This window comes from Gymnodraco acuticeps, unplaced genomic scaffold (genome assembly GCF_902827175.1).
Source record: "Gymnodraco acuticeps unplaced genomic scaffold, fGymAcu1.1, whole genome shotgun sequence".
Classification (NCBI taxonomy): domain Eukaryota; kingdom Metazoa; phylum Chordata; class Actinopteri; order Perciformes; family Bathydraconidae; genus Gymnodraco; species Gymnodraco acuticeps.
In genome coordinates, this window is record NW_022992334.1 from 1,879 (window position 1) to 19,631 (window position 17,753).

At 42.8% G+C, this 17,753-nt stretch overlaps 1 long non-coding RNA gene across 1 annotated transcript; it reads left to right on the forward strand.

Annotated features, from left to right (window-relative positions):
• The first annotated feature begins 12,960 nt into the window (after nucleotides 1-12,960).
• On the forward strand, nucleotides 12,961-15,367 carry LOC117541429. The gene is made up of 4 exons (XR_004568310.1): nucleotides 12,961-13,227; nucleotides 13,505-13,561; nucleotides 14,353-14,438; nucleotides 14,521-15,367. It is a non-coding gene; the product is annotated as an uncharacterized LOC117541429 (long non-coding RNA).
• Nucleotides 15,368-17,753: the final 2,386 nt, after the last annotated feature.

Consider the following 17,753-nt stretch of genomic DNA (forward strand, 5'->3'; position numbering starts at 1 on the left):
GTGCATGTTCCTCAGGGTCTCAGCAGTTACAGGTGAGGTAAAGAAAATAAAAGAGAAAAAGGTCAGTAACAACACTTTAAAGTAACAACACTTTGAATAATTATCTCTTCTAACAATTTTCTCTCAATAAGCACACAACGACTGTCTTTCCAACAAACAGATTGTCATCACAATGAAACACGTCCAGAAGAATGTCATGCAAAGCTCCATGCCTGCCTTCGACTCTCCCTGAACTGCTTCCTTAGCACCCGGTGGAGGGCGCAGTAGGCTTCAAAAGTTTCACGAAATACTTACCATCATGTTTGGTTACTGTTTAACATTTTGGTTTACTTCATGTAATAAAATAATAACTTAATGGTAAGGCTACTAAAAATGACAAGGCTAAGTAATGTAATGCTAACTAACGTGCTCGCTACTCGTCGCTACTAGCTAGGTAGCTAACTTGACTATGTTCCATGCACAACATGTATATTACCTATGATATTACCTGATATGTCTGATCCAGCGACTCCTGGTCCTTTCATCAGACGGGAATCGATAGAAGGAGCAAGTGGTATGATCACTTTTATGACTACAACCTACAACAAAGCACACAGGCATCTTGTAAAAGTGAATTTATTTTTAGCGATCTATCATTTATTGGAGGGAATAAATCAGTTATGAGATCTTCTTCTTCTTCGCTTTAATTACGAGTCTTATTATAAATCACCGAGCATGCCTGTGACATCACTTACGCGAACCAGAATGGGATTTGGGATTTGTAGTCTTTGTAGTAGCGTATTTTTCATAGTATTATATTTCAGCAGTTTTACGACAAAATGTGACTTTTTTGACATGGAAATGATTGTTTAAGACTGACAAACATCATATGTGTAGTTCGTGGCACAATTCAAACGGGATCAAAAGATACGTGTTCTCTCTCCATTGAATTCAATGTAAATTTTTCGCTTCCGGGGTCCCATGGTCCGGAAGTAGATGGGCGTGACTTCGCCTCTCCATAAGGGAAGCCAGTCCCCACACGTGACTATGTGTCAGATTCAGCAGATTGTTTGCACTGAACACCTCGCTTTCAACTTTATTGACAATTTTAACTTTTTCTGGGATCGCAGACATCTTTTCAAGGCAAATGGAGTTTGTCTGAACAAATCAGGAGTGAAATTGTTTATCTCTAACATATTCAACTGCCTGCGTCATCAATCTGTTCCCTCTGCCAAGGACAAGCGGCAAGAGGAATCAAAACAGGAGAAAGACACAACACATCGCGCAGAAAACCCTGAGGAATTATCACTGCACCCGCCTGAGGAATGTTCTATGAGACACATGGAGGAGTCTCCACTGCCCGTCACCCCCCCCCCCCCCCCCCCCCCCTGTCAACGCCTTTGAGGATACTCTTCATTCATCCCCCAGCTCTCTCTACTCTCCGCTCACCCTTTCACCCTCGCCCGCCCCCCTGGAGTTCGATGACCGCAGGGCTGGCACCGATGAAGGCGACACGCAGGGCTGGCACCGATTCCTTCCTCGAGTTCAATAACCAAACTAAGGCAATACGCAGGGCTGGCAACATGTCCTTTACCCCCGCTCCTCAACGACGCCCACCAAAATCACTGAAGCAGAGACGCGCACCATCTCCCCCGTCTTCATCAAGAAAGCATCTGCAGTCTCCGAAGCCTGATAAGGATGTGTGTGTACTAAACGCTGCAAACTGATATGTGCTGGGTCCAGGCTCAAGGGCGTATGGCACTCTCAACTCTTTCCAGGACATGCCGGGGCCCTGCTTGCCTGTAGCTTTGCCGATATCTGTGTTGATAGGTAATAGATTAAGAGCGGTGAATCATCTTAGATACAGGAAGCGCTCAAATGTTTGTGTGAGTTTATCTAATTTTGCAGTGATTCCATGTCAGCCACAGCTTGTTACAAAAAACATGACTAATAGTGTGTTTAACAAACTTAAACTAGCTTTATTAAATGTCAGGTCTTTGGCAGGAATAACATTTTTAATCAATGATTTTATCACTGAGCACAATCTCGATTTTATGTTTTTAACAGAAACTTGGATTGAACAAAATAACAGTGCAGCTGTTCTTTATCGAATCAACCCCTCCCAACTTTAGTTTTATGAGTCAGGAAAGAATGCATAAGAAAGGAGGTGGAGTTGCTATTCTGTTCAATGATTCCCTTCAATGCAGGAAGACATCGTATGGAAACTTTGATTCTTTTGAATATGTGGCCCTTCAGCTGAAATGCTCCTCTGGAGCTCTGTTCCTAAATATCTATAGACCACCCAAATACTGTGCATGCTTTTTTGATGACTTTACTGAACTGCTGTCTATAGTGTGTATTGACTTTGACCGTCTAGTCATTGTTGGTGATTTTAACATCCATGTTGACAACCCCCAGGACAGAGGGGCTAAAGAACTGTTTAGTGTTCTTGATAGCTATGGACTGACTCAGCATGTGACGGGGCCCACGCACAATAAGGGGCACACTCTGGACTTAATTATCTCAAAGGGTCTGAATATCTCTAAGGTTGTGGTGACTGATGTTGCACTCTCTGACCATTCCTGTGTTTTTTTTGAGAGCTCTATTTCTGTTCACAAAAATGTTCAAAAAGAGGTAACCACAAAGCGATATTTAACTGAAAATACTAGGGAAATGTTTACTCAGAATTTTTCTTCCACACTTGCCCCTGCTAACATCTCAGTAAATGAGCTAGTAGATAATTTTAATTCAAAAATTAAAAATGTTATAGATGCCATTGCTCCAACTAAGGTAAAGGAAGTGACTGGGAAGAAAATATCTCCATGGAGAAAGGCCATGACCGTGACACACACACACACACACACACACACACACACACACACACACACACACACACACACACAAACGCACACACACGCACACCCACACACACACACACACCCCCCCCCCCCCCACACACACACACACACACACACTTTGGATGGGTATTCACCTTATCCACATTGTAAATTGTTGCCTTCTTTAGAGTTATTAGTAATTCAAGATTAATTATTAAATTAAATGTGGTACATAAAATAAAATAACTAAAACTTTGACTTGATAATTTTGTTCACAACATTGGACCTGTCCTCTAATCTCTAAGATAAGTGTGCATGTTTGGATGTTTTCACACTCCTGTAATGTACCTAATCTTGTTGTCCTTTTTGTTACAGAGCTTGGAAAATGGTGTATTGATTAGATTCTGATCCGTGCAAGTCCAATTTTGACTGACTTTAGTTATATTGTTAATGTTAAGTTGACTTCAACCCATAAGTCATTATTTAAATTAACTCAACATTTCACATGATGATGGATTAGATTCGTTTTTTAAGGCTATTCATACTGCTATGCAGAGGATGCCTGTAGGTTTGCAAGCTGTTAAAAGCCCCTACTATTTTAGAATAGGCCTAATGTCAGGGGCCTCTTACTGTCTGATTCTGCATGTATTCACATTATATGGACAGTGTTTCCACCTGGTAAAACTAGAGGCTGCACGAAACTCAGGCTACAATACAACCATTCTGTTCTGCTCTAACGATTCAATTTATAGATTCTACGTCAAAACGATTAGCTTTTATTGTTTCCAATGATAACGTCACCTTAAGTGGAGGAATGCAAACCTGTTTTCAGATGTAAGGTTTTGAATTTGTTTGACGTTTCACAGTAATGACACCCTCAGACACCCACTATCATTCATGCTATGCCTTCAGTGGTAACTCAGATGTTAAGGGGGATGAAGCTTTTCCTCCTGCATCGGCTATGCTTTGTTTTTCAACAAAGGTATGCATTTCCTCCATAATATATGTTTCTCACAATTGTTTTTTTGTAAGCTGCGCACAGGTGATACTGAGTCTTCTCGGGTAATGGATTATGATCTCTACCATGCTTACATGGACTCCTAAGTTTTATTTCATATGTAACATAAGTGAGAGAAGAGAGGGATGGGGGAGTGAGAGAAGAGAGAGATGGGGAAGTGAAAAGAGGGTGATGAGGAAGAGAGAGATGAGGAAGAGAGAGGGATGAGGAAGAGAGAAAAGAAAGAAATGAGGAAGAGAGAGGGATGAGGAAGAGAGAATAGAGAGAGATGAGGAAGAGAGAGTAGAGAGAAGAGGGAAGAGAGGGATAGAAAAGAGAGAAGAGATATTTGCGAGTTGCATACTGATACTGAGTCTTCTCGATTAATAGATTATAAACTACACCATGCTTAAATGGACTCCTAGGTTATTATTTCATATGTGACATATGTAAGAAAAGGGAAGAGAGAGTCAATTATATTGAGTAATTGATTTCATATTGGAACATTCATTTCTCAAACCTATGTTTTATGGAAGAAGAAATGTATTTCTGATAAACTAATCTTTTATCAAACGGAAATGTACTTCTGATAAACTAATCTTTTATCAAACGGTAAATGGTGAATTAATATAACATTTAGAATCATTGAGAAGGGGTGATATCCACAGGGACAAGCTCACCTTTAACTTACAATAACATTTCTCTGCTTTGGACTGATGAGTATATGATTCTTGCATGTTAAATGACTAACACAAACCTTACATTTATGCATGTGCATGTGTCAGGAAGGCTCCCAAATAATTCTGAGGGGTCTATCCTATTTTTGTAATTGAATGATAATGTGCTAATCCATTACCTTGAGTTGTCTTCACTCAGGAAAACATCCCTATCAAGTGTTAACCCAATAGCTAGGACAGCTCTGAAGGCCAAGGGTCAGAGAGAGAGGGTCACACTCTCCGGCTGCAGAGGGCACCCCCAGCCACGGGCAAGGAAGCACGAGGTCGTTCGAGATGAGAGGATTATAATCTTCAACTTTCTGATGAGATGGGATGCTTCTCAATCAATCAATCAATCAATCAATGTTTATTTATATAGCCCAATATCACAAATGTTACATTTGTCTCAGTGGACTTTACAGTTTGTACAAAATATCAGTATGACAATATGACACCCTCTGTCCTTAGACCCTCACATCGTACAAGGAAAAACTTCCGAAGAAAACCCACAGTTTAAAGGGAAAAATGGGAGAAACCTCAGGGAGAGCAACAGAGGAGGGATCCCTCTCCCAGGACGGACAGACGTGCAATAGATGCCGTGTGTAATGTCATCTTTCTGCTCGGTGGGCTCAAGCAGACAACTCTGCAGGACGAGCGAGGGCTTCAGAGGCTTCTATAATACAAGGTTCCATGTTTCCTGGAGGAGCAGATGTCTTCCTAACCTCTCCCATCACGGGGGGGGGGGGGGGGGGGTGGGAGGGGGGCACACCTGGATGCGCCACTTGGAATACGCAGTTGCACTGCTCTCAAGCAGATAGCAGAAGGAATGCAGGCAGATGAGCCTCCGTTTCACTGGGGGATCAACTACAGTGCTCACTGAATGAGCCACACAAAAGCAGAAAATTGGGGGGGGGGGGTTGAAATATGGCGCTCTGATGAAGAAGAGTTTGAGCCAATCAGAACCTCAGTGCTAATCTACAGTATCAGGATGCCTTTACACACCAGACATTCTGTGTCATAAAGGGAGGAGGAGAACGAGTCAGGAGGACATGTTCTTCCAGCTCTCGTACAAAGATAACATTTGAATTGAATGACCAGATGTTTACAGATGTACAAATGTGTTAAATAGTGGCGATAAATATATTTTGTCAGATCAGATTACACTTTCACACTAAACAAAATAAATTAATTGATATTTTCAGATTATAAGGTATTGAATAATAAGATATTTCTAATATTATAACAGATAATGTTAATATCCTTAATTGTCCAGCAATCAGGCTTAACAACATTACTTTTTAATGTATTACCCATGCACAGACAGACCTAAAATGATGTTTCAAGTTTTAAGAATGTTTAATCTTTGAATATTTGCCTAACTTTTCCTTTTCAGATTGTTAAACATTTTGAGAATTGTTTAATTTTCCCTTCAGATTTTGAAATGACATAATGATTGGTAGTTGAAGTAATGTAATTATGTTATCATGCCATAGTCTTTTGATTTAATATGTAATGAAGTAAACGTAAAGCAATCCTAAAATTGAAGACACTGCAATTTTGCAGATTACAGATTGATCAAATCACAACTGTGAATTGTATACCTTACCTGGATCTCTTATGATCCTGAGTTTTAAATGCTTTTGACTAGTGATTGCCTTAAAGTAAATCTTTAAACTGCAAGCTGGTTTTGATTTTATAGTTTGATAAGTGAGATTATCTAATGGTTACATGTTCAAACATATTATTTTAAAGTAGATCTTTTTGCTATTGTGCATCTGTGTTTTATGTGTGTTCATTATTGTGCTTTTGACAACAAATGATCCAAACATTGATGAGAGACGATTTTCTATTGTGATTGTCTGTATCAATCATTGTGGTTGGATGTTTCAATCTTATTCTACTCTGTGATGTAATTGATGTACGGTGAGACCACACTCAAATCTGAAGACACCTATTGATTTAAGTATTGACCAAATTATTATTAGACTAATGTTTTCAGGTTATCAAAGATGATAAAAAGAGAAGACTGTTAGAGAATATTTCTTCCTTATTCCTAAAATATTTAACCTTATTCTGTGTGTTGACATTTACGTCCATCCCTGCTTCTAATCTCCCGTAAGGAATGTGTTCATGCAGTCGTATGTTGATACTAGGTTTTATGGCCTGACCTGGTGGGCACAGGGGGGGGGGGGGTTTACAACTGTGAGAACGCTGGCTTTCTAAGCTCCACAGATGTGAGAGACATCTCCTGTGTCTGCAGATGTTTACGCCCATTCCCAATATGCTCATGAACTCACTGTAAACTAGTTAAAAGGTATATCGAGAGATAGGCTGGGCAGAATTGACATGACAACCCACCCGTGCAGTCAGAACCTTTTGCTGCTGTGACTTGTGATATGAATTCTCCGGCCGTTGACTTGTAATAAACTATCATTGTTTGACATCAAAGCTCCAACTCTCCTCGTGTCTCTCTGAGTCCTGACTCTCCATTGCTGCAGAAGTTTCCCTTACAGTCCTTGCATAGTAACAATATCTAAAACAGGCTCTGGTGTCTTTTTAGCTTTTGAAAATAGCATTACCTTGGTTTTATCAACATTTAAAAGAAGCTTAAGCTCAGCGAGCTGAGTCTGAATAATGTTAAAAACTGCCTGTAATTTAACAACAGCCTCCTTAATGGAGGGACCTGCACAGTACATCACGGTATCATCAGCATAGAAATGTAAAGTAGCTTCATCCACATGTTCACCTAAACTGTTGATATATATGGAGAATAAAAGTGGACCTAAAACAGAACCTTGAGGAACACCATTAGCAATGTTTAACCACTCAGAAGACAGCCCATCAAAGTGAACACATTGGGACCTTTCAGAGAGGTAGTTCACAAACCACCCACTGCATGGCTGGATATGCCAATACTGAGTAGCCTCTGCTTTAAGATGCGATGATCGACGGTGTCAAACTTTTTGGAAAGGTCAATAAATAGAGCTGCACAACTCTGCTTATTATCTAAAGTACTCGTAATGTCATTCACCACTTTCATTGTCGCAGTGATGGTGCTATGTTGCTTTCGGAAGCCTGACTGATGTTTATCATTTTTACATAAAAACTCCTTTACTTGTTCACTCACTAGGCGTTCAAGCACCTTCGCCAGAACTGACAATTTAGAGATTGGCCTATAGTTATTTAAAATAGTTGCCTCCCCTCCTTTTAGCAAAGGCAAGACATAAGCTGACTTCCATACTTTTGGAATTGCATTTGTGCTGAGGGAGAGGTTAAAAAGAGTAGTAAGAGGTATAGCAATAAAATCTGCAGCTATCTTTAAAAAGAAAGGTTCTACGTTGTCCGGGCCAGCTGGTTTCTTAGGATCTAACTTAGATAATGCTTCATGAACAACATCAACAGTAAAAGGAGTAAAACTGAAAGGGTTTTCCAGACCACATTGTTCAGAGTCACGGATTGGGGTGTTCACAGAAGCAGAGTTAGTCACAGAATCAAACAGGGAGCCACAGGACACACAATGCTTATTAAAGCAATTTAGCATAGTAGCCTTGTCCGATATAGAGCCAAATGCTGTGGTGAGGCACGGAGGTAGTTCATTACGGATCTCACCGGTGGATATCGATTGTATGGCTTTCCAAAATTTCCTAGGATTATTTAGGTTTTCTGTGGTTACTGACAAATAGAACTTCGACTTAGCGCTTTTGACATGTGAAGTGAAGCTATTCCTTAGCTGCCTAAAACACAGCCATTCTACCTCTGAGCCTGATTTCCTAGCCTTTGCCCAGGCCTTGTTTCTCTCATGACTAGACAGATCAGCAGAAAACCAAGGATTGTCTCGTCCCTTTACTCTAAATGTACGCAGAGGTGCATGTCTATCAATGATCTCCATAAAACCAAGATAAAAATAAGACCATGCAGTTTCTACATCAGCACACAGATCGATTTTTCCCCAATCAAAATCAAACAGATCATGAACAAAACCCTGCTCCACAAAATGTTTTATGTCTCTCTTAATAATAATACGAGGTTTAACCTTTTGGACCTTAGTGTCCCTAATTGTGGCTACAACACAGTGATCACTCAGATCATTTGCAAATACTCCCACAGATGAATATTTATGGAGAACATTAGTTAGAATGAGATCAATTAGGGAGGATTTATTAGGGGACTTAATGTTAGGGCCAGTAGGACTGTCAACAATCTGAGTAACATTCAAAGAGATACAAAGGTTTTTAAAATCCTCTGACACTGCAGTTAACCAGTCCCAGTTAAAATCTCCAAGTAGCACTATTTCCTTGTAGTCAAGTTGCGATAAAAGATTTGCTAGCGAAGACAAGGAGTCCTTGACAGCTGAGGGGGGTTTCAACATCTTTCTAACTCGTTCTCGTCTCTTGGTTTAATGTGGTGCCTGTTCTCTATAAGAGGTTCAACAGGAGGAGACGGTTCAGGAGAGAAAGTCCTCAGACACACCCTGTAAACCAGTGGCTTAAATAACGTTCAACACGTATAGTTAAAGAATAAGAAGAAGGATCAATAACCTTACAGCCAAATGATGAAACTCACAGTGACTGAAATAAATAAATAAATAGATATAACACTTTACAGATGTTACATGGGGGACGTATGGAGTCTCATTTACTGACGTGACTGTTAGATGTCATGTTTCTATCTCATTGGCCTCAGAGCTGTCTGTCTGCTGGAGACCCTTATTAAAAACCTGCTGTTCTCTGTCTGACTAGTGGACTGTAAGACCCTCGTTTATATATCAGTTTGATAAACTGCTATGTCCAAGAATGTAAAACTACGGTTTCAAAGTCAACAGATACATTTATTAATGAGATAACTCAGATGAACACTATTAAAGCACTCAACTTGATTTAGTAAATCCACGGTTCCACTTTCTGAGCTGATAAAGATGTATTCTGTTTCCTTTCACAAACAGCGTGAAGGATCTGTAAAATGTCACAAAATGTCCAATTCCCCGTCTGGTACTTGATTATCCAGCAAGAGTCCCTCTTTTATACACCGACTGTGAATATGATTTCTTGTACTTACTCAAAGGAATAAACTGACAATGAAAAAACATATAAATATAGTTAAAAAGAAGAATCTCAAACATTTCATTTAGCAGTTGGGGTTCAGTTAGGATATTTGTTTTGTGGTGAGGAGAGAAGACACTTTTGGAGGATCCCGTGTTCAGACTCCAGTTTTTCAGATATGTGGTTTTCACATATACCATTTAGGTATGTTTGAGCAACCTGCAAACATTGTTATCTCATCAGAAGTTTGTTGTGGAAATAAACGCTTTTAAAAGTGATTTACAAGCTTTTTATTAAACATCTGTCTGATCTAATTTATTATGACTGTATCACAATCAAAGCTTTAATATTTGGAAATGGACCACCCCTAGTTCACTATGTGTTACCTTACAAACAGCGAACCATTCTTTTAACAGTCAACGCAGAGGTCAGAGTGAAACCTACCGGTCGATCATCAGGACACGTTTCACTGATATTACTGCTTGACCTTCTGTAAAGAAATGCAAAAGGGTGAAGAGTATCTGTCAGTGTCTGGGAGGTTCTGGTTTCAGACACTTCAACATACAAGGAAATAGAGATTTAATTACTTCAACTGATACTAACCGGTCCAAATAAAACAAATGCTTCACAGTCAAGGAAGTGCCAAGACAACAACCCGAGTGACATACAAGGAACTGAGTTAAAAAAACAAGTCTTAAGAGATGAGACAAGGATTAGGGGGATTCAGAATACAAGGTGATATGTTTCCTTGTGTGAAATATTTCACCCCCCCCCAGCGCGTCACAGTTTCGCCGCTGCGAGACGCTACTAGCTCTAAAGATCTTAATGACCCCGTGATCTTTTATTGTTGAATTACTTTATTAACTATAAGTCCGCCCTTTGAGGCTCTTGAGCGGACAAAGAGAGGTGTATTTAATGGTGTTGATCCCTGGATGATGGAAATAGTCCAAGTGCCATATTAGGGGGACATTACGGAGCTCATGAGTCCACCCTTTGAGGCTTTGTTAACATTAATACTTTTTGCTTTGTTTGTGTTACTAAGATACTTTTAGATACACTTTGAAGTGTGCAACACTTTACAACTGATAGAATATTGAGTACTTTGTAAGGAATTGGGTTTCTTTAAAGGCAGTTTGTGATTTTTAGGGCTGGTTCAGTGAGACAATGCAGTTTTGATAATTTCAAGTTTCAAGGCTTTTATTGTCATCTGCACTTTAGCTACAGTGTAGATGGCAATGAAAAACATAGGTCACAGGCTCCTCCAACAGTGCAACATATATATATATATATGTATATATAGAGGACATAGAACAAATAAAACAGATACAATAGTGCTATAGAATATATCAATAAGCTTTTCGTAAAGCCTTGTGATTCTATCCTCAAAGCAAAGATCCTCCTCTCAGACGTATGCAGGTTGCATGAGTGTAGAGAATTCCAAATGGCTGGAATAAAACGGTCATTCCACAGTCTCGTTCAACCACTTCCAAATATTTAGGCATCTCAAACAAACACTCGTGCTGCATCTCACTGGGATGCTGGACTTGACATCCATAACATATTTCTTCTCAATACCTATGCAGAACCGTATTCAACAGATGAACCACTACAGCTTTTACCTTATTCAGAAATGAGGCTGTCCTTGCACCGTCTGTAACATCAACCTCTGGAGCATAAGGAGAGCATGGCGGTGAAGCTCTTGCTACCGAGGGTTCTGATGAGTCTGTTGAATTCCATGGTGATTCCAGTGGAAATTCTGTTTAGCTTACGTACGTTGTATTGACTAATGCAGTGCCTCGGCCCTGCTGCTGCAAAACGGGGGGTGTTGTTAGCTTAACTATTTTTGATTCAAAGCTTACTAATATTAAATATGTTGAATGTCCAAATGGACTTCCCAGAAATACACCAACCAAGTGTGAACGGACAAACTGTTCTCGAGATTGAAAATTGTTCTTATGTATTCAGGGCCGGTTCTAACCAATTTGCTGCCCTAGGCGAGATTTTAGCTGGTGCACTTTGAGCAGACATTACTAGAGACCTGATCAAGGGGGTACAACTCTGAAACAGATCGGTTTACATTTTAATAATCAAATAAGTATGTGAACATAACCAATAACCTATGGAGCCCTGGAGGGTTCATAGAGAGAAAAATAAATAAAACGAGGCCACGTCTTTTTAATTTGTGTGCACAATATACTTTTTCGTGCGCGCGAGAAAGTTACCGGTGCGCCAAGTAGGAAGTGGAGCGCACAGGAGACAACCGTTTCATTGCAGACGGTTATGTTTATGTGGAGAAATGGCAGTGCATACATTATTTGAGATATATTTCAAACTCGGACTTCATTTTAGGGACATTTCGGCCAGAGGTGTAGAGTTATATGTTTAAGCACCGGATCGACAGGAGAGTCTGAACCAGTCTGCCTTGATCTATGAATTCATGTCCGTGACTCTCACATAGTATCAGCTCTCTGCGCGCAGAGAGCTGATACTATGTGAGAGTCACTGTGTTTACCTTCATTAGAACAGCTGAATAGAGATCGAGGCTGGACACACATCGAACTGCCCGATTATTCCCCCTATTACTCGTTTTATGAAGGAGATGTCCGGTCACCAGGGTGCATGATGTGTAAATAACCCAGTTTGTGTTCTGTGAAACTGAAAAGGATATGACATTGTTTTTGTTACTTTCGTTGCAGTTGTATACGTCTTAAATGTAATTTAGGTTAACTTTCTCTTTTATTTAGATGCTTTAGTTTTGAAGGCGAGTTTACGCTGTTGACAGGAAGTTGTTGTTGCTATGGAAACGTGAAATGCTACATGATGTGTGTGTGTTTGTGCTCTGCTCTGCTCAGCTCTGTGTGTGTGTGTGTTCGGTGTATGTGTGTGTCCAACACCGGCATTTGTTTTCAAATGTACCATGAACAGTAATTTACACACATCTGGCTAACTCCATATTTGTATTCCCAAGTGAAAGAAGTTCGTTTAACCTAATCTCGATGTAGGCTAGTGCTAAATGCTAAGTGCCCACACACACACACACACACACACACACACACACACACACACACACATACACACACACACACACACACACACACACACACACACACACACACACACACACACACTCACACACACACACACACACACACACACACACACACACACACACACACACACACACAAACACACGCCCTGGCGACTTTGGAATGATTTCAAACCTGTTTAACCCAATAATTATAAAGGAGTGCCTTGGACATATTTGTTTACATAAATTGCATTTATCTCTCTCGCTCACTCCCACGCTCCCTTTGAGCGTGAGCTGCGGGAGCCAGATAAGGCAACACCCTGCACTTTCATCACTTACAGCGCCCATCGTACAGGGCAAATGAAGAGTGTAACCGGGGTGAAAAGGGTGTCACATTTACATCAAAAATGTTTTTTTCCCTCCCAGAGCTACCAGCGCAGCGCCTCCCCAGATATAGCGCCCTAGGCAACCCATGTGCTTCCTATAGAACCAGCAGCAGGCTTGGCTTTCTGAAAACCACTTCACTTCTCCGTAGGCCCACCCACCAGAAGCAGTCAGCCGGCTCCATGTTCTTTATAAAGCAGCAGCAGTCTGCCTCCTGCACACAGCTGCTGATCACCCACCAGACCAGGTAAGAACACTCTCCTCTGGCAGGAGCAGGACTCTGTGGAACATCCTGTCATGTTTGTTGATTTATTTATCAGGTTTATATTATAGGATTCATTTTTAGTTTATAGTCCATGTTTAGATTTAGGTTTATGTTTAGTCAACATGTCTCATTGTTCACTTGTTAAATTACAGTCACTCAAGTCTCGTCTTGCACTGTCTGTCATTGTACCTCCTGTTTTATTTTGAACGTACCTTTCCCTTGTTGATAGTTGCCACCTATGTCCCCTTAACTCTTGCAGATAGGCCTCGTCTCTCTCGTGTCGGCAAGAAGCAGCGTTCCAAGCCAAGAACCAACCGTATGTAGCATTTTGCCTCAAGTTGACTTAGTTCTATGTTTTTGTAGTTTACGTATTGCCTCTTAGACTGATTGTTGTTGTACTTTGTTTGTTCTTGAAGTAAATTCTATTTTGATTTTGTAATCTTGTCCGAAGTCGTGCTTTTGAGTTCAAGCATGTGTCACGTTCCTAACACTCTAAAATCTAGCATTTTAAATTATTAACTCTTAATACAAAAATACACATATGTGTAAAATGTTCAATGTAATGTATTACTTCAGGTCATATATATATTTTACGTTACCCTCTGGTTTACTTCATGCTGCTTGGTGCTTGGAGTCATGTCACCCTCGGTGTATCGGTAAGAGTGAGGGCACTTGTTTGTGTTAATGTCAATATAATACATAACTCATATGTTTTGTATTGAAAACACTCTGTATAGTTGCACATGGGCGTGAATAGTTGTTTTTTGCTATTTCGATATTTCCACCCAGAAACAAGTATGTGATGTGGCACTTCACTCCATGCTGTCCATTGACATGCCTAAGCACCAAAGCATGTATACATCCAGGCAAAGCATGTGTCAAAGTCATGGCCAAGGTGGAGTCAAGCTATTTCAGAGATATATGACACACGAAACTCAACATACACCGTTTGCTATGATGCTATGTTTCTTCACCGTTTGTGTAATTCAAATGAAATCTGTTCCTGGCTCTGGAAAGGTTTTAATATAACATCCATCTCTTAATCTGGCTGATGGTGTACGGGAGAGCTGTGCAGAGTCTAACGTAACAATAGTCTCTCTTTTTAAGGGTATGGGTGCTGCTGGATCAACATACCGACAGTGCGACATTGAGATTAAGAATGAATCTGCTATCTACACATTTGTCAACCCAAGGTGTCTGAAATCTTTCATCAAGTAAATAAGTTCTCCTTAAATATTCTCTGATAATCAAAGTTTCTCCCCCCCCCATGAACAGGATGTACACTGATCATGGATCCTGTATTACACCTTTTCAACCGACTGTTGCCCCTGGAGCCACTGGGAGTGCACTGTTCAGGAAGACTCCAAACACAGCTACAGGATCTGTTGGCGTCGTTACCTACGATCTCCTGAACAAGGATACAAACATGACAGCTGAGAAAATAGCTGTCATGTTTTCTGCGCCCTATAATTACAGCCTTTACTCCAACTTGTACGCAGTTGGAGTTTTTGATGAGAGCACAAAGTGTGATTATGCTCTTTATTATCAGATGTACTAATGATGAACCAACCACGTTTAGCAGACAAGATGCGAATGGGTCCTGGCTCACTTATGAGGGGGATCACATAACCATCATGGGAACAATGTCAGATACTTACCAACCTGTCATCCAGGTGCAAGTTAGCCAAAACAAGAAATGAGTGAGTCAGCAGTGGCTCTCAATAATGAATCATCAGGGTTAAAGGAATCAGAGTTTTCATTTGCTCTCGTTGTCAAATCAGTAATTGCTTTGTACTCGGCTGCATTTTGGGTCGTCTGTGTTACACAGATACACAAAGTCACATGACTTGAAAGCCTGCAACGTCTTATACTATTCTCTTTATTTGTATCTCTACACCTTTGAACACGTATAATTACTTTTACCGGGGTTCAATTATATCACAACTTATTAAGTCTGACATTTGTGGGAAAATGCTTTGAAAATCTAAATAATTTCACTTTGTTATGATTCCCTTGTTAATGAAAAACATGATATAATAGTAATACGTTGTCTATTTTCTTATCTGTTGTTCTCCATATATGATTAATAAAACTAAATAAATAAATATGTAAAATGTAAAAACTGAAGTGTTCTTTTTCTTCTGTCTGCTCCCTGTTAATACTTTTGTTCACAAATGCTTGGAGTCCATTGGTCTGCACATGATGCACATGAACCAACTTTTAGACAAAGTTAGCTCAATCTTACAGACTGACACTTACAGTTGGCTCAGGGCTCAAACACCGTGTACCCCAAACTACAGGAAAACGCAGGTCTGCATGTTCTATTTGCCGATGGATGAGGAATATTGCTGGAAGATCCAAGTATTTCTGTTCTCGAGAGTGAGGCTATTTTGGCTTCATGCAACTTTCAGAGGAATGCACAGAGCCCTACTTCCAATGCTGTATCATCAATTATTTAAACACCCTTACATCTAAATAATTACATTTCAAACAAAGTGTTTGTTTGGCTTACCGAGGAACATGTCACAAACCTAAAGTTATTTCTGTTTCCTGTCTTATTTTGAAATGTATTTTCTCCTGTCTTGTTCTACTTCCTGTTACTTTGTTTCCTGCTTGTGTTATTGTCAGATTATGTTTTGTTTGCATGCCCTCCCCAGTGTGTATTGTGTCTGTGATAAGTCCTGTGTGTGTCCTTTGTTATGTGTTGGTTCATCATCATTGTTCCCGGGGGAGGTCGCCTGCTCAGCCACTGGCCCTTCCCAGGCCGTCCGTGTCAGGTCCCCCCTTCAGCCACTGGCCCTTCCCAGGCCGTCGGTGTCAGGTCCTCCCTTCAGCCACTGGCCCTTTCCAGGCCGTCCATGTCAGGTCCCCCCTTCTGCCACTGGCCCTTTCCAGGCCGTCCGTGTCAGGTCCCCCCTTCAGCCACTGGCCCTTCCCAGGCCGTCCGTGTCAGGTCCCCCCTTCAGCCACTGGACCTTTCCAGGCCGTCCGTGTCAGGTCCCCCGTTCAGCCACTGGACCTTTCCAGGCCGTCCGTGTCAGGTCCCCCCTTCAGCCACTGGCCCTTCCCAGGCCGTCCGTGTCAGGTCCCCCCTTCAGCCACTGGCCCTTCCCAGGCCGTCCGTGTGAGGTCCCCCCTTCTTCCACTGGACCTTTCCAGGCCATCCATGTCAGATCCCCCCTTCTGCCACTGGCCCTTTCCAGGCCGTCCGTGTCAGTTCCCCCCTTCTTCCACTGGCCCATTCCAGGCCGTCCGTGCAATGTCCCCCCTTCTGCCACTGGCCCTTCCCCAGGCCATCCGTGTCAGGTCCCCCCTTCAGCCACTGGCCCTTTCCAGGCCGTCCATGTCAGGTCCCCCCTTCTGCCACTGGACCTTTCCAGGCCGTCCGTGTGAGGTCCCCCCTTCAGCCACTGGCCCTTTCCAGGCCGTCCATGTCAGGTCCCCCCTTCAGCCACTGGCCCATCCAGGCTGTCCGTGCAATGTTCCCCCTTCAGCCACTGGCCCTTTCCAGGCCGTCCATGTGAGGTCCCCCCTTCAGCCACTGGCCCTTTCCAGGCCGTCGGTGCTATGTTCCCCCTTCAGCAACTGGCCCTTTCCAGGCCGTCCGTGTGAGGTCCCCCCTTCAGCCACTGGCCCTTTCCAGGCCGTCCGTGTCAGGTCCCCCCTTCTGCCACTGGCCCTTCCCAGGCCGTCCGTGTGAGGTCCCCCCTTCTGCCACTGGACCTTTCCAGGCCATCCATGTCAGATCCCCCCTTCTGCCACTGGCCCTTTCCAGGCCGTCCGTGCAATGTCCCCCCTTCTGCCACTGGCCCTTCCCCAGGCCATCCGTGTCAGGTCCCCCCTTCTGCCACTGGCCCTTCCCAGGCTGTCCGTGTCAGGTCCCCCCTTCTGCCACTGGCCCTTCCCAGGCTGTCCGTGTCAGGTCCCCCCTTCTGCCACTGGACCTTTCCAGGCCGTCCGTGTCAGGTCCCCCCTTCTGCCACTGGCCCTTTCCAGGCCGTCCATGTGAGGTCCCCCCTTCTGCCACTGGCCCTTTCCAGGCCGTCCGTGTCAGGTCCCCCCTTCTGCCACTGGCCCTTTCCAGGCCGTCCGTGTTAGGTCCCCCCTTCTGCCACTGGCCCTTTCCAGGCCGTCCGTGCAATGTCCCTCCTTCAGCCACTGGCCCTTTCCAGGCCGTCCGTGTGAGGTCTCCCCTTCTGCCACTGGCCCTTTCCAGGCCGTCCGTGTCAGGTCCCCCCTTCTGCCACTGGCCCTTTCCAGGCCGTCCGTGCAATGTCCCCCTTCTGCCACTGGCCATTTCGAGGCCGTCCGTGCAATGTCCCCCCTTCTGCCACTGGCCCTTTCCAGGCCGTCCGTGCAATGTCCCCCCTTCTGCCACTGGCCCTTTCCAGGCCGTCCGTGTGAGGTCCCCCCTTCTGCCACTGGCCCTTTCCAGGCCGTCCGTGTCAGGTCCCCCCTTCTGCCACTGGCCCTTTCCAGGCCGTCCGTGTGAGGTCCCCCCTTCAGCC